The sequence below is a fragment of the Coregonus clupeaformis genome, chromosome 15 (genome assembly GCF_020615455.1).
Source record: "Coregonus clupeaformis isolate EN_2021a chromosome 15, ASM2061545v1, whole genome shotgun sequence".
Classification (NCBI taxonomy): Eukaryota; Metazoa; Chordata; class Actinopteri; order Salmoniformes; family Salmonidae; genus Coregonus; species Coregonus clupeaformis.
The window spans coordinates 56523343-56549979 of record NC_059206.1 but is presented as its reverse complement, the minus strand read 5'-3'; the positions used below and the strand labels follow the sequence as shown (position 1 = coordinate 56549979).

Genomic DNA, 26637 nt, shown 5'->3' with positions numbered 1-26637 from the left:
ATTCCGTCTCTCACAGTTGAAGTGTACCTATGATAAAAAATTACAGACCTCTACATGCTTTGTAAGTAGGAAAACCTGCAAAATCAGCAGTGTATCAAATACTTGTTCTCCCCACTGTAAGTAGCCTAGCAATAGTGAATAACGTGTTATGGGTTAGATGTAATGATCTATGTGCAATTGTATTTTGCCAGAGGCAAAGTACAAAGGGAGCCTGTCTCTGAAACATAATGTTTCCATAAGAGTGAGATAGGAGTCATATGTTAGAGCTAATAGACTGTAAACTACTGCCCTATAACACTGTCTTATAGATTCACTAGTTTGGGAAGAGGGCATGGACAAAGGTGATAAATATATGTACAGAGATTCTGTTAAATCTCTTTGCAGCTGTATGACCCAGTGTGTGGTTTAATAAATCTAACATGAGCTTTTAATGGAGTCCGTCTGGATCACTGTACCAGAACTCAGAACCTAACAAAATGTAACACTTGTATTAGTAGAATATATTAAAAACATCACAGTTAGGTGTGTCTGTACTTTATACATTAAAATACATTGACAAAATACTTTCAATTTTATACAGGTATACAACTTTCCCTGTTATATGGTTGAACCACATTGACCTCCCCATGTCCACCACTGACACTTGGTAAGCTCTGAAGGTCCTGTCCAAAGGGGATGTCAGCTATCCTCCATAAGCGTGTTTGTTTATAAATCTGATACACTTTAATGGGAAAAAACAGCCACTGTAAATTATATGGTACCTTAGAATGAGAAAGTGCACAGAAATAAAATAACAGGCCAGGTATGAGTTCATTTTACCACTTTTGTGTATAGTATAATGAATCCAAATGACGGACGATGGTTTCAGAACAGCGACCGCTGTCAGTCATCTAGTATAGTGAGTACATACACTATATACACAAAAGTATGTGGACACCCCTTTTAATTAGTGGATTCGGCTATTTCAGCCACACCCTTGCTGACAGGTGTATAAAATCGAGCACACAGCCATGGAATCTCCATAGGAAACATTGGCAGTAGAATGGCCTTATTGAAGAGCTCAGTGATTTTCAACGTGGCACCGTCATAGGATGCCACCTTTCCAACAAGTCAGTTTGTCAAATTTCTGCCCTGCTGACCTCCCGAGTGGCGCAGCGGTCTAAGGCACTGCATCGCAGTGCTAGAGACGTCACTACAGACCCGGGTTCGATTCCAGGCTGTGTCGCAGCCAACCGCGACCGGGAGGCCCATGAGGCGGCGCACAATTGGCCCAGCGTCGTCCAGGTTAGGGGAGGGTTTGGCCGGCCGGGATGTCCTTGTCTCATCACGCTCCAACTTGCAAGTGTCTTCACTGACATTTTCAACCTCTCCCTGACCGAGTCTGTAATACCTACATGTTTCAAACAGACAACCATAGTCCCTGTGCCCAAGAAAGCGAAGGTAACCTGCCAAAATGATTACCGCCCCGTAGCCCTCACGTTGGGAGCCATGAAGTGCTTTGAAAGGCTGGTCATGGCTCACATCAACACCATCATGCCGGAAACCCTAGACCCACTCCAATTCAAATACCACCCCAACAGATCCACATATGATGCAATCGCACTCCACACTGCCCTTTCCCACCTGGACAAAAAGAACACCTATGTGAGAATGCTGTTCATTGACTACAGCTCAGCGTTCAACACCATAGTACCCTCAAAGCTCATCACTAAGCTAAGGACCCTGTGACTAAACACCTCCCTCTGCAACTGGATCCTGGACTCCTGACGGGCCGCCCCCCAGGTGGTAAGGGTAGGCAACAACACATCTGCCAAGCTGATCCTCAACACTGGGGCCCCTCAGGTGTGCGTGCTTAGTCCCCACCATCATTAAGTTTGCTGACGACACAACAGTGGTAGGCCTGATCACCGACAATGATGAGACAGCCTATAGGGAGGAGGTCAGAGACCTGGCAGTGTGGTGCCAGGACAACAACCTCTCCCTCAATGTGAGCAAGACAAATGTGAGCCGAACAGGCCCCCATTAACATCGACGGGGCTGAAGTGGAGCGGGTCGAGAGTTTCAAGTTCCTTGGTGTCCACATCACCAACAAACTATCATGGTCCAAACACACCAACACAGTTGTGAAGAGGGCACGACAACACCTTTTCCCCCCCAGCAGACTGAAAAGATTTGGCATGGGTCCCCAGATCCTCAAAAGGTTCTACAGCTGCCCAATTGAGAGCATCCTGACCGGTTGCATCACCGCCTGGTATGGCAACTGCTCGGCATCTGACCGTAAGGCGCTACAGAGGGTAGTGCATACAGTCCAGTACATCACTGGGGCCAAGCTTCCTGACATCCAGGCCCTATATACTAGGCGGTGTCAGAGGAAGGCCCAAAAACTTGTCAAAGACTCCAGTCACCAAAGTCATAGACTGTTCTCTCTGCTACCGCACGGCAAGCGGTACCGGAGCGCCAAGTCTAGGACCAAAAGGCTCCTTAACAGCTTCTACCCCAAAGCCATAAGACTGCTGAACAATTAATCAAATAGCCACCCGGACTATTTACATTGAACCCCCCCCTTTTGTTTTTACACTGCAGCTACTCACTGTTTATTATCTTTGCATGGTCACTTTACAAATTACCTCAACTAACCTGTACCCCCGCACATTGACTCGGTACCGGTAACCCCTGTATATAGCCTCATTATGGTTATGTAATTTTATTGTGTTACTTTTTGATTTGATTAGATTTTATGACTTTAGTTTATTTAGTAAATATTTTCTTAACTCTATTTCTTGAACTGCATTGTTGGTTAAGGGCTTGTAAGTAAGCATTTCATGGTAAGGTTTACACCTGTTGTATTCGGCAATTTTTGACTCCTTGTGGCGGGCCGGGCACATGCACACTGACATCGGTCGCCAGCTGTACAGTGTTTCCTCCGACACATTGGTGCGGCTGGCTTCTGGGTAAAGCGAGCAGTGTGTCAAGAAGCAGGGCGGCTTGGCGGGGTCGTGTTTCGGAGGACGCACGGCTCTCAACCTTCGCCTCTCCCGAGTCCGTACGGGAGTTGCAGCAATGGGACAAGACTGAAATATTTTTTTTTTGCTAAAGCTGCCTTGATCAACTGTAAGTGCTGTTATTATGAAGTGGAAACATCTAGGAGCACCAACGGCTCAGCTGCAAAATGGCAGGCCACACAAGCTCATAGGGGCGGCAGGTAGCTTAGTGGTTAAGAGCGTTGTGCCAGTAACCGAAAGGTCACTGGTTCTAATCCCTGAGCCGACTTGGTGAACAATCTGTCAATGTGCCCTTGAGCAAGGCACTTAACCCTAATTGCTCCTGTAAGTCGCTCTGGATAAGAGCGTCTGCTAAAAATAAAAATAGAATGGGACCACCGAGTGCTGAAGCGTGTAGCGCGTAAAAATCGTCTGTCCTCTGTTGCAACACTCACTACCGAGTTCCAAACTACTTCTGGAAGCAACTTCAGCACAATAACTGTTAGTCGGAAGCTTTATGAAATGGGTTTCCCTGGCTGAGCAGCCGCACACGAGCCTAAGATCACCATGCGCAATGCCAAGCATCAGCTCGAGTGGTGTAAAGCTTGTCGCCATTGGACTCTGCAGCAGTGGAAACGCGTTCTCTGGAGTGATGAATCATGCTTCACCATCTGGCAGTCCGACAGACAAATCTGGAGAACGCTACCTGCCCCAATACATAGTGACAACTGTAAAGTTTGATGGAGGAGGAATAATGGTCTGGGGCTGTTTTTCATGGTTCGGGCTAGGCCCCTTAGTGCCAGTGAAGGGAAATCTTAATGCTACAGCATACAATGACATTCTAGATGATTCTGTGCTTCCAACTTTGTGGCAATAGTTTGGGGAAGGCCCTTTCCTGTTTCAGCATGACAATGCCCCCATGCTCAAAGTGAGGTCCATACAGAAATGGTTTGTCGAGATCGGTGTGGAAGAAATTGACTGGCCTGCACAGAGCCCTGATCTTAACCCCATCAATCACCTTTGGGATGAATTGGAACGCCGACTGCGAGCCAGGCCTATTCACCCAACATTAGTGCCCGACCTCACTAATACTCTTGTGGCTGAATGGAAGCAAGTCCCCACAGCAATGTTCCAACATCTAGTGGAAAGCCTTCCCAGAAGAGTGGAGGCTGTTATAGCAGCAAAGGGGGGACCAACTCCATATTAATGCTCATGATTTTGGAATGAGATGTTCGACGATCAGTTGTCCACATACTTTTGGTCATGTAGTGTATGTCTTCATGCAGGATTTCATTAATCTAGGGGTGTGTCCCAATAATCTCTCCTTTCTCTCAACCTGTGCACTTGTTCAATTCTCTTCATAGATTTTAAAGGATATGTCTGATATATGGAAACTCCCTCTAGCCCATGTTTACACCAATCCAATGCATTTACATTTGTGGGGAGTAGTGAATGAGTGCAACCTTCAGGAGAAAGGAGATATTATTGGGACGCAGACTAGGTGTGATGTTGCAGTTGTACCTGTGACCAGCAGCAGGCCGTGAAGCAGCTGGAAGCCGGCGTACATAAGGGGGAACGTGACCATCAGGAACAGCTTCTCTGGAGGGAACATATCTGGACGTTCTGGGCCCCGGTCTCCATGGAGATTGTCCGGCACCTGTAGCCAAGTCAGTGTAAAGGACATCACGCTGCTTGCTTAGCAAGTACCACTCTCTCCTGATTCAGCTCATACTGAGACCCAAACTCAGGACTTCTGCCTCTCAAACACATGTGACCGCCCTCCTGAAGCGTTCCAACCCATCGCGCCATTGAAAAGGGCCTTCTTCAAAAGCGCAAGGGGAGACACTTCAGGCTGAGGAGTGAGTTTCACAGATCCCCATACGCTATATCAGCAGCATTCCAATCCCAGCCAAGAACCCAGGAGCCTCATAACATCGTGATGTTTTCGTGTTGTTGCTGTTTTGTGTGAGCAAAGTGCTGGCCTTCGCTGCCCTCCTGTCTCACACAGCGAGGTAAAAGGAACACAACAGTGTAGTAGTAGTAGTAGTATGTATTAGTAAGTTCATACCAACAGGAAGGATTACATAGGCCTAGATCACAAAGAGCTGCCCCCTGCCTACACCCCATGGCCATGCTACACATTCTCAACCTGGCAGGAGAGGAGAAGCTTATGTTTGTTGTTATTTTCAAGTTCCTCTTACGTGGACCAAAATTACCTACAGTTACAACTCCATTACCCATAATTTATGGCCCATATTGACAAAGTGTCTCAGAGTAGAGCGCTGTTCTAGGGTCAGAACCCTCCTGTCTTATTCATTACGATCTGAAAGGCAAAACATTTTCTTAGATCAGTGGTCACCAACCGGTCGATCGCGATCAACTGGTCGATCTCCAAGGCATTCCTAGTCGATCGCCCAAAATGTATGTAAAAACGATAGGTGCACCTGATTCAGCTGCCTTCCGGAGAGCAAATCAAGTGCATTATAGGCCTACCGCTGGCCAATCGAATGGCTCAGATTACCGTGTCTGGAGTAAGGTAGCAGGCATAAAAAAAAATTCAGCAAGAGATTTCAAAACGTTTAAAACCATGATTAAAGACAGATGTAAGGGATCGGGGGTTGGCTGGGTCTAGACAGAGTCTGACACTTCCCCGATCTACAGAGAGGGGGAGTCATCAGACTCGATCTGGTTCACCTGAGTTCTGAGCACACCTGTCCGTAATTAGGGTAGGATATAAGGTGTGCTCAGAAGTTCAGTCGGTGCGAGGTATTGTTCCTTTGTGACTTGCTAAGCGTTTTGTTCCGAGAGAGAGAGAGAGAGAGAGAGAGAGAGAGAGAGAGAGAGAGAGAGAGAGAGAGAGAGAGAGAGAGAGAGAGAGAGAGAGAGAGAGAGAGAGAGAGAGAGAGAGAGAGAGAGAGAGAGAGAGAGAGAGAGAGAGAGAGAGAGAGAGAGAGAGAGAGAGAGAGAGAGAGAGAGAGAGAGAGAGAGAGAGAGAGAGAGAGAGAGTTTGTTGTTTTGATTAACCGTGTATCCGACCTGTGCCTTGTTTGACTCCCCGAATTGCTTAATCCTCTGCTTGTCTACCCCAGTGATTACCGTGCTCTGATCCTGTGCCTGTGCCCTCGACTACGACTAAGCCCGCTCCTTTGGTACCTCTGCCTGTCTATGCCTTGCCCGGTTTTGACCACAGCCCGCCCGACCACGATTAAGCTATACCCTTGTCTGTAGTCTAATAAAGCATCGCTATTCTGCGATTGGATCTTACCACTCTGTCCGAGTATTCATTACAGAATACCTCGCCATTACCATGGATCCAGCGGAATTACAGAGGCGATGGGAGATACAGGAGAAACGGATGGATGAACTCCTACAGCTACTCCACGCTGGTGCGGCTGAAGGCACCACACCGAGCACGGTCAGTCCTCGTCATGCACCTCCGATTTCTCTACCTACAAGGTACGACGGGGAACCTGGCAAATGTCAGGGGTTTCTACTCCAGATGTCCCTGTATCTGTCATATAATCGTACTATGTTTTCCGATGACCGTAGCAGGGTGGATTTCATGATTTCTCTGCTAACGGGAAGAGCACTGGATTGGGCTACTGCGCTTTGGGCAGCTGAGGTCCCCGAGCTGAATGCGGAAGTTCAGTTCAAGAGACTGTTTCAAGAGGTGTTCGACCACCCAGTATCTGGGCGTAGTGTGGGAGACCAACTGTGCGAACTTCAGCAGGGCCGTCGCACAGTAGCCGACTACGCTTTAGAGTTCCGTACTATAGCAGCCGGTAGCGGATGGAGCGAGACTGCTTTGCTCACAGTTTTCCGAAGAGGGCTGCGCAAAGACGTACAGACTGAGTTGGCTTGTCGGGAGATATCACTGCGCTACATGAGTTTATCAAAATAGCCATCGCTATTGATAATCTTATAGTGCAACACAAGGCATCCACTGTTCGGGAGCCCTCGATCACTGGTCCTATGCAATCGACAGAGCGGAGGAGAGAATCTGAGGAGGAACCTATGCAACTGGGACGGTCACCTCTACAAGGGTCGGTGAGACAACAACGTCGGCAAGACGGACTATGCCTGTATTGTGGTCAGTCGGGTCATTTCGTTCGTCAATGTCCGGTACGACCTAACCATACCCCAGGATATCGCCTCGGAACTGCCAAACCGGTGAGTGAGACTCCCGTTTTGAACATTACATCTAGACAAATGTATGTACCGGTTACCTTATCTGTCGGAGAGAAAGTGCGCAGGTTGGAAGGACTTATTGATTCCGGAGCGGCGGCCAGCTTTCTGGATATGGGTCTTGCTGAGGAGTTGGGGGTTCAACGTATCCCAATTCAACCTCCCCTGCGAGTCAACGCGCTAGACGGTGAGCCCATGGGCACTGGGTTCATTACGCACCGTACCGGGGAGATCAAGTTACAAGTGGGCTCTCTGCACCATGACAACATCATTCTGTTCGTCATCTCCGCTCCAAGGGAGCCGCTAGTCCTCGGCCACCCCTGGCTCGTTACCCATGATCCGGTCATCTCCTGGAAATCTGGCGATATCACGGCTTGGAGTGAAGTATGTAGGGCTGAGTGCCTCATTTTACCTTGCAAAACGTCTACTGTGGAGGATGCGAAGGGTGCGGTGTCTACTGTTGTTCCTACAGAGTACCAGGATTACGCGCCGGTGTTCTCCAAGGAGAGGGCTACCGTGTTACCACCGCATCGGGCCTGGGATTGTGCAATTGATCTGCTATCCGGGGCTACACCTCCTCGCGGACGAATCTACCCTTTGTCACAGCCGGAACGGGAATCAATGAGCAAGTATATTGACGAGGCACTTCAGCAAGGGGCCATTCGCCCATCTACGTCTCCAGCGGCATCCAGTTTTTTCTTTGTTAAGAAAGGGATGGCGGACTCGCGTCCTTGTATAGACTATCGAGGTTTGAACGATATCACCATTAAAAATCGTTACCCCCTTCCTTTGATTCCAGCAGCCCTCGAGCAGGTGGGGCAGGCCTCCATCTACAGTAAACTGGACCTCAGGAGTGTGTACAATCTGGTGCGCATTAGAGAGGGGGATGAATGGAAGACCGCCTTCATCACCCATCGAGGACATTATGAATATTGTGTCATGCCCTATGGACTTACTAACGCGCCCTCGGTGTTCCAGGCGTTCATGAATGACATTTTTAGGGACTTGATTGATCGTTTCGTCATAGTGTACATTGATGACATCCTAATTTACTCTAACTCTCTGAGTGAACATGTGTCCCATGTACGACAGGTTCTGGACCGACTCCGCCAACACTCTCTGTTCGTGAAGGCCGAGAAGAGTGAGTTCCATGTCACGACGATTTCCTTCCTTGGGGCCATACTCACTCCCGACGGGGTAAGACTGGATGAATCCAAGGTACAAGCTGTACGAGACTGGCCTCAACCCCAGACGGTGAAAGAGCTTCAGAGATTCTTGGTGTTTGCCAATTACTATAGACGGTTCGTGCGTAATTTCAGCACCACCGCTGCTCCCCTGTCGGCGATGACCAGCCACAAGGGGCATGGTCTGAAATGGACGGAGGAGGCAGTGCGGGCTTTTGAGACATTGAAACAACGATTTACCACTGTCCCCATTTTATGTCAGCCGGATCCTACCTTGCCGTTCATCGTGGAGGTGGACGCCTCGGAGGTTGGAGTTGGAGCCGTGCTATCCCAGCGCCAAGGTGAGCCTCCCAAATCACGACCCTGTGCTTTTTTTTCGAAGAAGCTGAATCCGGCCGAGCAGAACTACGACGTGGGAAATCGTGAATTACTGGCGGTGAAGTTAGCGCTGGAGGAGTGGAGACATTGGCTGGAGGGAGCAGCTCATCCGTTCCAAGTGCTTATGGACCACCGCAATCTGGAGTATCTGCACAGTGCTAAACGACTGAACTCCCGACAGGCAAGGTGGTCTTTGTTCTTCAACCGTTTTCAATTCACTGTCTCTTATATTCCCGGGTCCAAGAATTGTAAGGCGGACGCGCTTTCCCGACGGTTCAGGCGCGGACAGACCGGTTGAACCAGAACCTATCCTCCCCATGAGTTGCCGTGCTGGTCCTGTGAGGTGGGCTATCGACGACACGATTCAGGAGAGCCTACAAGCGGAACCAGCCCCTCCAGAAACCCCGGTGTCGAAGGTGTTTGTACCAGCTCCGCTTCGACCTCAACTGATGGAATGGTGCCACACGTCGCTAGGATCTGGTCATCCCGGAATCACTCGAACTATCCGACTCATCAGTCGAAAATACTGGTGGGATTCCCTCACAGATGACGTCCGAGACTACGTATTATCCTGCCCAGTATGTGCTCAGTCCAAGGCGCCTCGAGCACTACCGGAGGGTAAGCTGATGCCATTGCCAACTCCTCAACGACCCTGGTCGCACATTGCGATGGACTTTGTTACCGACCTACCAGAATCAGAGGGCCATACTGTAATTCTCGTGGTCATCGATCGATTCTCAAAGATGTGTCGGTTAGTACCCATGACCCGTTTACCTAACGCCACTCTGATGGCGGAGACTATATTTAACCAGGTGTTCCGGCAGTTTGGTGTTCCAGAGGATATTGTTTCCGACTGGGGACCCCAGTTCGTATCCCGGGTTTGGAAGGCCTTCTGCAAACGCTTGGGCATCTCGGTGAGCCTCACCTCCGGATATCATCCCCAGGCCAATGGGCAGACAGAACGGCTCAACCAGGAAATTGGGAAGTATCTACGGCAACAATGTTCGCGGCAGCCGCAAGAGTGGAGCCGATTCCTGCCTTGGGTAGAGTATGCTCAGAACTCACTCATTCACACCTCCCTACGTCTAACGCCCTTTCAGTGTGTTCTAGGGTATCAACCACCCCTGTTCCCGTGGGATACCGCACCCGGGATGGTACCGGCGGTGGACGAGTGGTTCCGTCGGAGTGCGCAGGTCTGGGAGACGGCCCATCAACATCTCAGTCAAGCCTCACAGCAGCAAAAGACCTATGCCGACCGACGCCGGAGACCTACTCCCACTTATCAAACCGGGCAACGAGTGTGGCTGTCTACCCGAGACCTGCGGTTCCGACGGAGCTGCAAGAAGCTCCAACCCAGGTACATTGGTCCCTTCAAAGTACAGAACGTATTAACCCGGTCACCTACCGTCTGTTACTCCCTCGACAATACAGGATAAACCCAACGTTCCACGTCTCCCTGTTGAAACCTGTCCATTATAGCCCGATGTATCCACCCATCGCTCAACAACCTACTACACCACCTTTGGAGGATGAACAGGACACCACCTATACAGTCCACGAGATACTGGAGTCAAGACGGAGACGAGGGGGCATCGAATATCTCGTGGACTGGGAGGGATATGGACCGGAGGAACGGTCCTGGGTCCCTGCTAAGGACATACTAGACCCCGCTCTCAAGGCCACTTTCCACGCTGAACACCCAGATCATCCCGGACCCCGACCCAGAGGAAGACCACCCGGTAGAAGTAGAAGGCCGTCAGGAGCCGGCCCTGGGGAGGGGGATACTGTAAGGGATCGGGGGTTGGCTGGGTCTAGACAGAGTCTGACACTTCCCGATCTACAGAGAGGGGGAGTCATCAGACTCGATCTGGTTCACCTGAGTTCTGAGCACACCTGTCCGTAATTAGGGTAGGATATAAGGTGTGCTCTGAAGTTCAGTCGGTGCGAGGTATTGTTCCTTTGTGACTTGCTAAAGCGTTTTGTTCCGAGAGAGAGAGAGAGTTTGTTGTTTTGATTAACCGTGTATCCGACCTGTGCCTTGTTTGACTCCCCGAATTGCTTAATCCTCTGCTTGTCTACCCCAGTGATTACCGTGCTCTGATCCTGTGCCTGTGCCCTCGACTACGACTAAGCCCGCTCCTTTGGTACCTCTGCCTGTCTATGCCTTGCCCGGTTTTGACCACAGCCCGCCCGACCACGATTAAGCTATACCCTTGTCTGTACTCTAATAAAGCATCGCTATTCTGCGATTGGATCTTACCACTCTGTCCGAGTATTCATTACAACAGACTGTCAACGAATACAGCAAAGAGCTTCTGTTTTAATGAGTGAGTTGATGTTTAAGTTCTTACTCAGCACTGTCAACACTTTTTATTCAACACTTTTATAAGCCATAAAATGCGAGTTCTTTCTACTTCCACTCATGCTACAATCAGCACTGCAGCTGTAATGAATGAGTAGGAAAGTGTATCGATAAGCTTGCATTGTTATTATTAGCGGCTTGGGTCTTTTTTAATATAGAGGGATTTCACTTTCTCTGTTCATAGGAGTAACAACATGAATGTGCATGAGGCAGAAATAATGCAGTGCGACACGAGTTTCGCCATCAGCGTCAGCGGAGGAAAGGGAGAGCGGAGGGACGTTGACAGGCGGACCCTCAGTCTGCTGTTCTCTCCATCCGCTGAGACTGACCATCAGATGCAGGCACCATCAGCCCAGTAAAATAAAAAGCAAATTATTTAAATGTATGCTCACTCAGCTGTGCCTCACAAGTAATACAACAACTGATCTATTACCAGTGTTATCATATAGCCTACCTCAAATTTGGAAATATATATATTTTTAAATGGCCCGAAAAACAATGCATTGGCAGGGAAATTGAATTAAAACCAATATGCAGTGATAATGTCTTGGGCCTATAGTTTACTGCACACACCTCATTGATAGAGTACTGATTTTAATAGAGCAGCTGTCTAGTCCCATTACTTTTTTCAATCTTTACTAATGGTATATCCAAGATGGCGTAGTAGTGCAGTCCTGTTTTTGTCGTGTGTCTGTAAATACCCTGTTTTTTTGTATTTTTCGTACATATTTCCCTATCAGACTCTTCATCCTTCTACAAAATATACTTTCCTGCAACCCGCCTCACTCAATGTGGAACGGATTCTATTATTGACTTACCTTTTATCTAGAATCTCCAGTTGAAACTAGCTAGCCAGCTAACTAGCTACTTGCTATTAGCCACAGTTAGCGGTATTTCACCCAGAACATTGGATTTTTCTGCCGGAATAATTTAATCACTGGACATTAATCACCGGATCGCAACTAGCTAGCCGCATCCGAATGGATGTTGCTGTTTGGCTAATCACCACTGCCCCCGATGCAAGCACCAGTTAGCCTCGAGCTAGCCTAGAGCCAGGCCCATATCCCGGCTATCTACCTCTCGGTCTACCGGACGGGAGTAGCCAGCTAACTAGCTACTTGCTATCAGCTACCGTTAGCGGTTTTTCACCATTGTCCGTGGCCTGCACCACCTACCAGCCAGCTCTAGCCTGGACTATTATTCGGCCAGTCTGCACTGTCTGCACAGCGCGTTATCGACCCAGAACATATCAGTTTTTCTGCCGGAATCACTGAATCACTGGACCTTTAACTCCGGATTCATCGCTACCAGCTAGCTGCAACAAAATGGACGTTGTGGTTTGGCTAATCATCCTGAGCTAGGCCCATCTCCCGGCTATCTACCTCTCTGTCAACCGGACGGGAACACCTAGTGCCCCGCCGATCCTACACGACTGGTCTGCCAACGAAATCGTCTGATGTGGTTACAACAGGCTTCCCGTTACGACGTCGACCACGAAGATTCCATCTGCTAGCCCCGGCCCACTAGCACACGATAGCCGTGGACTCTTGCTCGCTAGTGCTTTAGCAGCCCCCGAACTACCTCCGAACTATCCTATTGCTGTTCACCAGACCTTATGATAACTCAGCTATACAGCTGATGCCTGCTGGACTGTTCCTTTTTACGGTACCGCATCCTGTTTATGTTTAGCCTCAGCCCAAACTGTGTCGTCATTACCAGCTGTTGTCTTAGCTCTCTCAAATTACACCTGTGATTGCTTTATGCCTCTCTCCCATGTCAACATGGTTAGCTTATTGTTGTTTCTGTTATTTCTAATTGTACTATTTCACTGTAGATCCCCCAGCCCAGCTAAACCTGCCTTAGATAGCTCCTTTGTCCCACCCCCCATACACGCGGAGACCGACTCAATTGGTGCCTCCAGTGATGCTATCTCTTTCATTGTTACCCAACGCTTAGGTTTACCTCCACTTTACTCATATCCTTCCATATCCTTGTCTGTACATAATGCCCTGAATCTTTTCTACAACACCCAGAAATCTGCCCCCTTTATTCTATGTACCCAACGCACTAGAAGACCAGTTCTTAAAGCCTTTAGCCGTATCCTTATTCTAGTCCTCCTCTGTTCCTCTGGTGATGTAGAAGCTAACCCAGGCCCTGCAGCCCTCAGTATCACTCCTACTCCCCAGGCGCTATCATTTGTTGACTTCTGTAATCGCAAAAGCCTTGGTTTCTTGCATGTAAATATCAGAAGTCTACTTCCTAAGTTTGAGTTATTCACTGCGTTAGCACACTCCGCCAACCCTGATGTTCTAGCAGTGTCTGAATCCTGGCTTAGGAAGGCCACCAAAAATTCTGAAATTTCCATCCCCAACTATAACATTTTCTGTCTAGATAGAACTGCCAAAGGGGGTGGAGTTGCAATCTACTGTAGAGATAGCCTGCAGAGCTCTATCATACTATCCAGGTCTGTGCCCAAACAGTTTGAGCTTCTACCTTTCCAGAAATAAGTCTCTCACTGTTGCCGCTTGCTACAGACCCCCCTCAGCCCCCAGCTGTGCCCTGGACACCATATGTGAATTGATTGCCCCCCATTTATCCTCAGAGTTCGTACTGCTTGGTGACCTAAATTGGGATATGCTTAACACCCCGGCCATCCTACAATCCAAACTAGATGCCCTCAATCTCACACAAATTATCAACGAACCTACCAGGTACAACCCTAAATCCGTAAACATGGGTACCCTCATAGATATCATCCTGACTAACTTACCCTCTAAATACACCTCCGCTGTCTTCAACCAGGATCTCAGCGATCACTGCCTTATTGCCTGCATCCGTAATGGGTCCGCGGTCAAACGACCACCCCTCATCACTGTCAAACGCTCCCTAAAACACTTTAGCGAGCAGGCCTTCCTAATTGACCTGGCCCAGGTATCCTGGATGGATATAGATCTCATTCCGTCAGTAGAGGATGCCTGGTTGTTCTTTAAAAGTAATTTCCTCTCAATCTTAAATAAACATGCCCCATTCAAAAAAGACAGAACTAAGAACAGATATAGCCCCTGGTTCTCCTCAGACTTGACTGCCCTTGACCAGCACAAAAACATCCTGTGGCGTACTGCATTAGCATCAAATAGCCCCCGCGATATGCAACTTTTCAGGGAAGTTAGGAACCAATATACACAAGCAGTCAGGAAAGCAAAGGCTAACTTTTTCAAACAGAAATGTGCATCCTGTAGCACTAACTCCCCGCCTTATTTTGGGACACTGTAAAGTCCATGGAGAATAAGAGCACTTCCCCTCGAAAGTATTTGAAAGCCAAGTTAACAAACAGATCACCGACCATTTCGAATCCCACCGTACCTTCTCCGCTATGCAATCCGGTTTCCGAGCTGGTCATGGGTGCACTTCAGCCACGCTCAAGGTCCTAAACAATATTATAACCGCGATCGATAATAGACAGTACTGTGCAGCCGTCTTCATCGACCTGGCCAAGGCTTTCGACTCTGTCAACCACCGCATTCTTATTGGCAGACTAAATAGCCTTGGTTTCTCAAATGACTGCCTCGCCTGGTTCACCAACTACTTCTCAGATAGAGTTCAATGTGTCAAATCGGAGGGCCTGTTGTCTGGACCTCTGGCAGTCTCTATGGGGGTGCCTCAGAGTTCAATTCTTGGGCCGACTCTTTTCTCCGTGTATATCAATGATGTCGCTCTTGCTGCTGGTGACTCTCAGATCCACCTCTACGCAGACGACACCATTTTGTATACATCTGGCCCTTCATTGGACACTGTGTTAACAAACCTCCAAACGAGCTTCAATGCCATACAACACTCCTTCAGTAGCCTCCAACTGCTCTTAAACACTAGTAAAACTAAATGCATGCTCTTCAATCGAACGCTGCTGGCACCCGCCCACCCGACTAGAATCACTACTCTCGACGGGTCTGACCTAGAGAATGTGGACAACTACAAATACCTATGTGTCTGGTTAGACTGTAAACTCTACTTCCAGACTCACATTAAGAATCTCCCATCCAAAGTTAAATCTAGAATCGGCTTCCTATTTCGCAACAAAGCCTCCTTCACTCATGCTGCCAAACATGCCCTCGTAAAACTGACTATCCTACCGATCCTTGACTTCGGCGATGTCATTTACAAAATAGCCTCCAACACTCTACTCAGCAAATTGGATGTAGTCTATCACAGTGCCATCCATTTTGTCTCCAAAGCCCCATACACTACCCACCACTGTGACCTGTACGCTCTTGTTGGCTGGTCCTCACTACATGTTCGTCGTCAAACCCACTGGCTCCAGGCCATCTATAAATCACTGCTAGGCAAATCCCCGCCTTATCTTAGCTCATTGGTCACCATAGCAGCACCCACCCGTAGTCTGCGTTCCAGCAGGTATATCTCACTGGACATCCCCAAAGCAAACACCTCCTTTGGCCGCCATTCCTTCCAGTTCTCTGCTGCCAATGACTGGAACAAATTGCAAAAATCTCTGAAGCTGGAGACTCAGTTGTCAGAGCACCTTACCGATCACTGCACCTGTACACAGCCCATCTGAAATTAGCCCACCCAACTACCTCATTCCTATATTGTTATTTATTTTTGCTTTTTTGCACCCCAGTATCTCTATTTGCACATAATTTCTTGCACATCTAGCATTCCAGTGTTAATACTAATTGTAATTATTTTGCACTATAGCCTATTTATTGCCTTACCTCCATAACTTGCTACATTTGCACACACTGTATATATATTTTCTGTTGTATTTTTTGACTTTATGTTTTTTTACCCCATATGTAACTCTGTGTTGTTGTTTTTATCGCACTGCTTTGCTTTATCTTGGCCAGGTCGCAGTTGTAAATGAGAACTTGTTCTTACCTGGTTAAATAAAGGTGAAAAAAATAAAATAAAATATAAAAAATGACATGCCACTGGCTTTGAGTAAAGCCAGAGTGTCTATGTATGCGGATGACTCTTCACTATACATGTCAGCTACCACAGCGACTGAAATGACTGCAACACTTAACAAAGAGTTGCAGTTAGTTTTAGAGTGGGTAGCAAGAAATAAGTTAGCCCTAAATATTTCTAAAACTAAAAACATTGTATTTGGGACAAATCATTCACTAAACCCTAAACCTCAACTACATTTTGTAATATATAATGTGGAAATTGAGCAACTTGAGGTGACTAAACTGCTTGGAGTAACCCTGGATTGTAAACTGTCATGGTCAAAACATATTGATACAACAGTAGCTAAAATGGGGAGAAGTCTGTCCATAATAAAGCGCTGCTCTACCTTCTTAACATTACTATCAACAAGGCAGGTCCTACAGGCCCTAGTTTTGTCACACCTGGACTACTGTTCAGTCGTGTGGTCAGGTGCCACAAAAAAGGACTTTGCAATTGGCTAAGAACAGGGCAGCATGGCTGGCCCTTGGATGTACATATAGAGCTAATATTAATAACATGCATGTCGATCTCTCCTGGCGCAAAGTGGAGGAGAGATTGACTTCATCACTACTTGTGTTTATGAGAGGTGTTGACATGATGGGTGCACCAAGCTGTCTGTTTGAGCTACTGGCGCACAGCTTGGTCACCCATGCATACCCCACAAGACATGCCACCAGAGGTTTCTTCACAGTCCCCAAGTCCAGAACAGACTACGGGAGGCGCACAGTACTACATAGAGCCATGACTACATGGAACTCTATTCCACATCAAGTAACTGATGCAAGTAGTAAAATTAGATTTAAAAAACAGATAAAAAACACCTTATGGAACAGTTGGGATTGTGAAGCAACACAAACATAGGCACAGACACATGCATACACACACGTACACATGGATTTTTGTACTGTAGATATGTGGTAGTGGTGGTGTAGGGGCCTGAGGGCACACAGTGTGTTGTGAAATCTGTGAATGTATTGTAATGTTTTTAAAATCGTATGAACTGCCTTAATTCTGCTGTACCCCAGGAAGAGTAGCTGCTGCCTAATGGGGATCCATAATACATACAAATACAAATAGGTTAATGCATAGGCTTCCGTTTTTTAAGTAATGTAAAAAGAAAATCTGAGCGGTAGATGTCGGCTTGCATTTTGACTCAGAAAGTGATCTTGACTCAGAAAACGTTGATGACCCCTGTCCTAGATCAGCACTCATACACTACGACACTTTGTGAATATGGGCCCTGATCTTTTCTGACCTCTCACCTCTGCCATGGCTCCCTGACGATGACAGCAATGATGAACCAGGCACTGTATTCTATCAGGGGGAAGATGGCTCCTATAATAATGATGGAGGTGTCTGTATGCCACGAGCCTCGGTAGAGAACAGCACCTGCAATTCCTACTACCATCAGGAGAAGACCTCCCACCACAGTACCCACCTACAGAGAGCGAGACAGACAGACAGACAGACAGACAGACAGACAGACAGACAGAACAGACAGACAGACAGACAGACAGACAGATAGACAGACAGACAGACAGACAGAAAGGGATGCCAGTAAAGGGCCAGTGTCTGAGGATTTGTAGCATGACAATAACAAGATACTAAAAAGTAGACAGATTAGACATACCCTCAAGATCTTCCTTGCTGCTTTGGGCCACTTGTAGTTTACAAAAACACCCAACGCCACAGGGACAACCAAGGTGATCAGAGTGATGCCTAAAAATAGAATACGTTTATACGTAGGCGAATATGGCAGCTTATACATATTGTGTCATGAATCCCGCTTCCTGAGTCGGTTTCTGCCTGAGTTGCCTGTTTTCTGTCCTGGAGTCTTTTTTCCTGAGTTTCCTGAACGCACCCTGTCTGGTTGCCGGGCGACGAAGCAAGGTGGGAGATCTCTCCATTACCTGCACCTGCATCTCATCAGCTACAGTGGGGGAAAAAAGTATTTAGTCAGCCACCAATTGTGAAAGTTCTCCCACTTAAAAAGATTTGAGAGGCCTGTAATTTTCATCAAAGGTACACGTCAACTATGACAGACAAAATGAGGAAAAATAATCCAGAAAATCACATTGTAGGATTTTTTATGAATTTATTAGCAAATTATGGTGGAAAATAAGTATTTGGTCAATAACAAAAGTTTCTCAATACTTTGTTATATACCCTTTGTTGGCAATGACACAGGTCAAACGTTTTCTGTAAGTCTTCACAAGGTTTTCACACACTGTTGCTGGTATTTTGGCCCATTCCTCCATGCATATTACATTTACATTTACATTTTAGTCATTTAGCAGACGCTCTTATCCAGAGCGACTTACAGGAGCAATTAGGGTTAAGTGCCTTGCTCAAGGGCACATTTACGTCATTTAGCAGACGCTCTTATCCAGAGCGACTACAAATTGGTGCATTCACCCTATAGCCAGTGGGATAACCACTTTACAATTATACTTCTTTTTTTTTTGGGGGGGGGGGGGTGGAAGGATTACTTTATCCTATCCCAGGTGTTCCTTAAAGAGGTGGGGTCTCCTCTAGAGCAGTGATGTTTTGGGGCTGTCGCTGGGCAACACAGACTTTCAACTCCCTCCAAAGATGTTCTATGGGGTTGAGATCTGGAGACTGGCTAGGCCACTCCAGGACCTTGAAATGCTTCTTACGAAGCCACTCCTTCATTGCCCGGGCGGTGTGTTTGGGATCATTGTCATGCTGAAAGACCCAGCCACGTTTCATCTTCAATGCCCTTGCTGATGGAAGGAGGTTTTCACTCAAAATCTCACGATACATGGCCCCATTCATTCTTTCCTTTACACGGATCAGTCGTCCTGGTCCCTTTGCAGAAAAACAGCCCCAAAGCATGATGTTTCCACCCCCCATGCTTCACAGTAGGTATGGTGTTCTTTGGATGCAACTCAGCATTCTTTGTCCTCCAAACACGACAGAGTTGAGTTTTTACCAAAAAAGTTCTATTTTGGTTTTATCTGACCATATGACATTCTTCCAATCCTCTTCTGGATCATGCAAATGCACTCTAGCAAACTTCAGACGGGCCTGGACATGTACTGGCTTAAGCAGGGGGACACGTCTGGCACTGCAGGATTTGTGTCCCTGGCGGCGTAGTGTGTTACTGATGGTAGGCTTTGTTACTTTGGTCCCAGCTCTCTGCAGGTCATTCACTAGGTCCCCCGTGTGGTTCTGGGATTTTTGCTCACCGTTCTTGTGATCATTTTGACCCCACGGGGTGAGATCTTGCGTGGAGCCCCAGATCGAGGGAGATTATCAGTGGACTTGTATGTCTTCCATTTCCTAATAATTGCTCCCACAGTTGATTTCTTCAATCCAAGCTGCTTACCTATTGCAGATTCAGTCTTCCCAGCCTGGTGCAGGTCTACAATTTTGTTTCTGGTGTCCTTTGACAGCTCTTTGGTCTTGGCCATAGTGGAGTTTGGAGTGTGACTGTTTGAGGTTGTGGACAGGTGTCTTTTATAACACGTTCAAACAGGTGCCATTAATACAGGTAACGAGTGGAGGACAGAGGAGCCTCTTAAAGAAGAAGTTACAGGTCTGTGAGAGCCAGAAATCTTGCTTGTTTGTAGGTGACCAAATACTTATTTTCCACCATAATTTGCAAATAAATTCATTAAAAATCCTACAATGTGATTTTCTGGAGAAAAAAATCTCAATTTGTCTGTCATAGTTGACGTGTACCTATGATGAAAATTACAGGCCTCTCTCATCTTTTTAAGTGGGAGAACTTGCACAATTGGTGGCTGACTAAATACTTTTTTTCCCCACTGTATCTGCACACCTGGTTCTGATCATCACCTCTCCACTTCATAAGCTCTGACATGACATCCATTCCCTGCCGGATCGTTAGCCTTGAACATTACTCTCCCGGAATATTCACTCCACCTCTGCCTGGTCATCTGTGGTCGTCTGTGGCTTCAGAAACATCATTGGATCTGCCCATTCACTCCCACCAACTCACCTCCACTGCCAGCTCCGTCGCCTGGATTCTCCTGCTTCCACATTTAAGTCTTTAAATTAATACTCACCTTCATTCCACTCACCTTGTCCTGGTCTGCTTCTGGGTTCCGCTTTAGAGAATCGTGACAGAACGATCCGGCCAAGGATGAACCCAGCGGACCTGGAATCCGGTCGCCATGCCATTACCCATCAAGAGAAGATGTTGGGACAACACAGCACGGCGCTACAGGAGATAGCGTCTTCGGTTCGGAACCTTTCTGCCAGTCTGACGAGTATCCAGGCTCAGCTCAGTTTGCCGGCGGAGAATCCACCACCTGTTTCACCCCCCTCGCCTTCCGCTTCTGGAGCTGTTTCCTTCCGTGAGCCCAAGGTTCCGACACCAGAGAAGCACGAAGGGGATTTGGGAAGATGCCGATCATTTCTCATGCAGTGTGGATTAGATTTTGACCTGCAGCCCAACTCTTACGCCACAGACAAGGCCAGGATAGCCTTTGTAATTGAACTGCTGCGTGGAAGAGCTCTGGAGTGGGCTTCAGCCTTGTGGGAACGACAGGACACCTGCATGGCATCATACCAGGAGTTCGCGGCAGAGATGAGGAAGCTTTTTGACCATCCAGTCCGAGGTAAGGATGCAGCTAATCGTCTGTTTTCTCTTCGCCAAGGAGCTCGCAGTGTAGCAGACTTTGTAATTGAATTCAGGACATTGGCTGTGGAGAGTGGGTGGAATGAGGAGTCACTACAGGCAGCTTTTTATCAGGGGTTGTCGGAGCAACTCAAAGATGAACTGATCTCTTATCCTGAGCCTAGTGACCTGGACAGTTTGGTAGCGTTATCTATTCGGGTGGATAACAGAATCCGAGAGAAAAGGAGGGAGACGCGATGGGGGTCTTCCAAACACTCATCTACTCGGTTACCATTCAAGTCAGGAAATGGACCAGAACGAGCTGATCATTATTCACCACACGAGATTAAAGGAGAGTTCCTGCCTCCAGATCCTGAACCCATGCAAGTGGGGCGGCACGGGTTAACCAAGGAGGAGCGCCAACGTAGACGTGAGACCAACAGCTGCCTCTACTGTGGTAACCCTGGGCATTACATCTCCGCTTGTCCCCAGCGCCCGTTAAACTGCCCGGCTCACTAAGTTTGGGAGGACTTTTAGCGAGCCAGTTTCAGTCTCTCAATAACCCTGTCAGACCCCGTTTTCCTGCAACCCTCATGAACAAGAATCAGATTTTGGAGATTAACGCTTTTATCGATTCAGGTGCCGATGGCAGCTTTATGGATGCCGACTTGGTGGAACAGCTGGGGCTTTCCAAGGAGCAATTACCGGAAGCCATTGAAGCTACCACTCTGAACGGCAGACTTCTGGCACGAATCACTATGAGAACTGAACCTGTTAAAATGCTGTTGTCAGGTAATCATTCAGAGTTCATCTCCTTCTTCATTCTGCCATCTCCCCGTGCCCCCCTGGTTCTTGGATACCCCTGGCTGAGAGAACACAATCCCACGTTCGATTGGGTGACTGGCAAGGTAACTAGTTGGAGTATTGAATGTCATGCTAACTGCCTTAAGACTGCCTGTTCTCATTCTGTTCCCAGTCAGGTCATTGATTCTGCCCCCCTCCCAGATTTGTCCCTAGTTCCTGAAACATATCACGATTTGGGTGAAGTGTTCAGCAAGCAGAAGGCTCTGTCACTTCCTCCCCACCAACCATATGACTGTGCTATAAATCGGATCCCTGGAGCTGCCTATCCCAAGGGACGTTTATACAGTATCTCTCGACCTGAACGTGAAGCCATGGAGACCTACATAAAGGAGTCTCTAGCTGCCGGTCTCATTCGTCCCTCGTCATCACCCCTGGGAGCAGGATTCTTTTTCGTGAACAAGAGGGATGGCTCTCTTCGACCTTGTATTGATTATCGGGGTTTGAATGATATCACTGTCAAGAACAAGTATCCCCTGCCCTTGATGAACTCTGCTTTCGACTCCTTACAGGGTGCTACTGTGTTCACTAAGCTTGATTTACGCAATGCGTATCATGTGGTCCGGATCAGAGAGGGGGACGAGTGGTTGACTGGGTTCAATACACCTATGGGACATTTCGAGTATCAAGTGATGCCGTTTGGACTGACCAATGATCCAGCAGTGTTCCAGAGTATGGTGAATGACGTTCTGAGAGATATGATCGGTCTTTTTGTGTTCATTTACCTGGATGATATTCTAATTTTCTCTAAGGAGCTTTCCAGCCACATCCAGCATGTCAAGCAGGTCCTGCAGCGATTATTGGAGAACCGCCTGTTTGTGAAGGCAGAGAAGTGTGATTTTCACGCCCACACTACATCCTTCCTCGGATACATAATCTCCAAGGGAGAGATTAAGATGGACCAAGAGAAGGTTAGGGTGGTTCTTGATTGGCCCCAGCCCGGTACGAGATTGCAGCTCCAGAGGTTTCTGGGGTTTGCGAATTTCTATCGAAGATTTATCCGTGATTACAGCCGTGTGGCCACTCCATTAACTGCCCTGACTTCTAGCCCCAGAACCTTCTGTTGGAATCCTGAGGCAGACCGAGCATTCCTGGACTTGAAGAGCCGATTCACCAACACCCCTATTCTCGCTCAACCTGACACTTCCCGTCAGTTTGTCGTGGAAGTGGACGCGTCTGAATTGGGGGTTGGCGCCATCTTGTCCCAGCGAAGCTCCACTGACAGTAAACTACATCCCTGCGCCTTCTACTCTCGTCGTCTTTCGCCTGCGGAGAGAAATTACGATGTGGGTAACCGGGAGCTTCTCGCTGTTAAACTCGCCTTGGAGGAGTGGCGCCACTGGTTGGAGGGGGCGGAGCAACCGTTTATTGTCTGGACTGACCACAAGAATCTTGCTTACGTGCAATCGGCTAGACGTCTCAACTCCCGTCAGGCCAGGTGGGCTTTGTTTTTTGGACGTTTTAATTTTTCCCTGACTTTCCGACCTGGTTCTAAGAACGGCTAGGCGGACTCCTTGTCCCGGATGTTCTCCAAAACGGAGGAGAGTGGGGCCAAGACTGAGACGATTCTTCCCCAGAACTTCGTCGTTGGAGCAGTTACTTGGAAGATTGAGGAGGAGGTTATGGCGGCCCTTCGGACGCCGCCCGGTCCCGGTAAAGGTCCACCCGGTCGGTGGTTTGTGCCAGAGTCTGTCCGTTCTGCTGTCCTCCAGTGGTCCCACGCCAGCAAGATGGCTTGTCACCCTGGCGTGGCTCGGATTACGGCGTTACTACGCAGACGATTTTGATGGCCTGCCATGGGAGAAGATACCCGGAGTTTTGTTGCTGCCTGTCCAGTTTGTGCGCAGAATAAAAGTACCAATCGGCCCAGCTCTGGACTTCTTCACCCCCTACCTGTTCCCCGGCGACCATGGTCGCATCTGGCCCTGGACTTTGTCACTGGGTTGCCCGCTTCTGATGGGAACACTGTCATTCTGACTATTGTGGACAGATTCAGCAAGTTTGCCCACTTTGTGCCCATCTCCAAACTTCCCTCTGCCTCTGAGACGTCCGAGATCCTTGTTAGGGAGGTTTTCAGGGTCCACGGGCTGCCCAGTGACATAGTTTCCGACTGTAGTCCTCAGTTTACCTCTGCTGTCTGGAAATCCTTCTGTTTGGCCATTGGAGCTACAGTCAGTCTCACATCTGGATTTCACCCCCAATCTAATGGTCAGGCTGAGAGAGCCAACCAGTAGATGGAGTCCACGCTTCGCTGCCTTGTCTCCTCCAACCCCACCTCTTGGGTCTCTCAGTTGCCATGGGTCGAGTATGCCCATAATACTCTCCCTACATCTGCCACTGGGATGTCTCCCTTCCAGTGCCTTTACGGCTACCAACCTCCCTTGTTCCCTTCTCAGGAGAAGGATCTCTCGGTTCCCTCTGTCCAAACCCACATTCGCCGTTGCCACCGGACCTGGCATCGGGCCAGAAAGGCCCTCCTTAGAGTTTCTGACCGGTATCAGCTCCAGGCTAATCGTCGCCGTATTCCAGCCCCCGCTTATTCCGTCGGAGATAAGGTCTGGTTGGCTACACAGGATCTTCCTCTGCGGACAGAGTCGAGGAAACTGTCACCTAAGTTCATTGGTCCGTTTGTGGTGGAGAAGGTCATTAATCCTGCTGTGGTTCGACTCAAATTGCCTAAAACGCTCAGAGTCCATCCCGCCTTTCATGTCTCCTGCCTCAAGCCTGTTCTCCTCAGTCCTCTGTTGCCCCCTCCTCCTCGTCCTCCTCCTCCTCGGATGATCGGCGGTGGTCCTGTCTACACAGTGCGCCGCATCATGGATTCGAGACGGTGGGGTCGGGGTTTCCAGTATCTCGTGGACTGGGAGGGTTATGGTCCTGAGGAGAGGAGTTGGATTCCTCGGCATCAGATCCTTGATGCTGACCTCCTTCGTGACTTCTACCGCTTCCATCCTGGCGCTCCGGGTAGTCCGCCCGGTGGCGTTCGTCGGAGGGGGGGTACTGTCATGAACCCCGCTTCCTGAGTCGGTTTCTGCCTGAGTTGCCTGTTTTCTGTCCTGGAGTCTTTTTTCCTGAGTTTCCTGAACGCACCCTGTCTGGTTACCGGGCGACGAAGCAAGGCGGGAGATCTCTCCATTACCCGCACCTGCATCTCATCAGCTATCTGCACACCTGGTTCTGATCATCACCTCTCCACTTCATAAGCTCTGACCTGACATCCATTCCCTGCCGGATCATTAGCCATGAACATTACTCTCCCGGAATATTCACTCCACCTCTGCCTGGTCGTCTGTGGCTTCAGAAACATCATTGGATCTGCCCATTCACTCCCACCAACTCACCTCCACTGCCAGCTCAGTCACCTGGATTCTCCTGCTTCCACATTTAAGTCTTTAAATAAATACTCACCTTCAGTCTACTCACCTTGTCCTGGTCTGCTTCTGGATTCCGCTTTAGAGAATCGTGACATATTGAATAACATCAGACCAGAAGCATGACTCCAAATGACCAACATGTTACGTAGCCATCGTTTCAAGCCCTAATCCTAGACTGCTGGTGAACTATAATTCCATTCCAGTGCATTTGAATGTTCATACAGTTTCTGACCTACAGAGTTATCACACTGCTCTCTCCCAGATTAAAAAGTTGAGGAGTCAGAGATGGAAAAAGTGAGAGAGTGTGAGAGCGAGAGAGAAATAGTCAGATAGATAGATAGAGAGAGAGAGAGAGAGAGAGAGAGAGAGAGAGAGAGAGAGAGAGAGAGAGAGAGAGAGAGAGAGAGAAGGAAACAGCGAGACCGAAGAGAGAGAAGATTCAAAACATCAAGAAGGCAAACAAATTTAATTGCAATTTATTGAAATGTGAAAGAACCAAAAGGTCATTACCAATATTAAAGTAGGGTACTCAGATGGTGCCTGCCTCCACCCAGGAGTATGTGTAGACGTACAGACCCAGAGGCATCATACCCAAACCAAGAACTGTAGAGATTGTCGTCATGGTGATGCTACAGCAATAGACGGCAACAGACAAAACAACAGACAGACGGGTTAGCCTAGCAGGATGACCGGCCCATGACCTTGTAATGATAGGAGACGTGTTCACAGAGAACCAGCTGATCATGGGGTATAAGTGTCAACTCCATCAGGTTCTGAATGGAGCCCCTGTGTCACCTGAGTTAATGTTTACACTGGACCACTTTAATATCGCCCTCACTGTTCGATTCAATATCCAACAAAATGGCTGTAAATGGCTGGACCATACAATTCAAACCTGTTGTAATAGGCATTTCATACATTCTCATAGATCATCATATAATGTTAACATCCTATAATATGGGAAAGGGAAGGGAGGAGTAAAGGTTTCTAAAGATTGACACAGATGTGTAGGTGTGCAATAAGCTCCTTATTACTGTGTACTTGCTATGAAATTCTGCTTATATACATACTATTAAAGTCAGTGAGCATTATTCATTAGATCAAGTCCCTTCCCATTCCTAGGTGTCCATGGAGCTGCCATGGAATCTTATCTCATACAGCTGACATCACGTTTACCTTTAGAACAAAGGTTTTGTTGACTGTTGATTTGAGAATCCACAAAAGAAAGTCTACATCCCAAATGGCACCCTATTTCCTACATAGTGCACTACTTTTGACCAGGGTTTTAGTCAAAAGTAGTGCATTATATAGGGAATAGGATGCCACTTGAGACGCAACCAAAGTAAACCCACCAACCTGAGGTCCATGTCCCCTTCGATCCAGTATGTGATGATGTTGGAGATGACTCCTCCAGGACAGCAGTCCATGATAATTATAGCCACTGACTGCACAGGTTGGACAGAGAATCCGAGAATCAGCAGGTAGGCTGTGAGAAGCCAAACTGGCACAGCAGCCCTACCAGGATACCCCTGGGCCGGCGCAGGTGGAGTCAGAGATTCCCTACATCCACGGTGCAGCCCAGAGAGAAGACTACCAGGGCTAACATGACAGTTAGGACAACACCCAGGGCCCGGTGTAGAGCGCCGTCTGACCAATCCACCCCTAGACCACCCAGCCCAGCCAGGGACCCATTCCCCTCGCCATCACACTCCGCTGTGAAACCACTGCTGCTGTTCAACAT

At 48.1% G+C, this 26637-nt stretch overlaps 1 pseudogene; it reads right to left on the bottom strand.

Moving 5' to 3' along the window:
* Positions 1-302: 302 nt before the first annotated feature.
* Positions 303-26637, bottom strand: LOC121583529 (annotated as a pseudogene).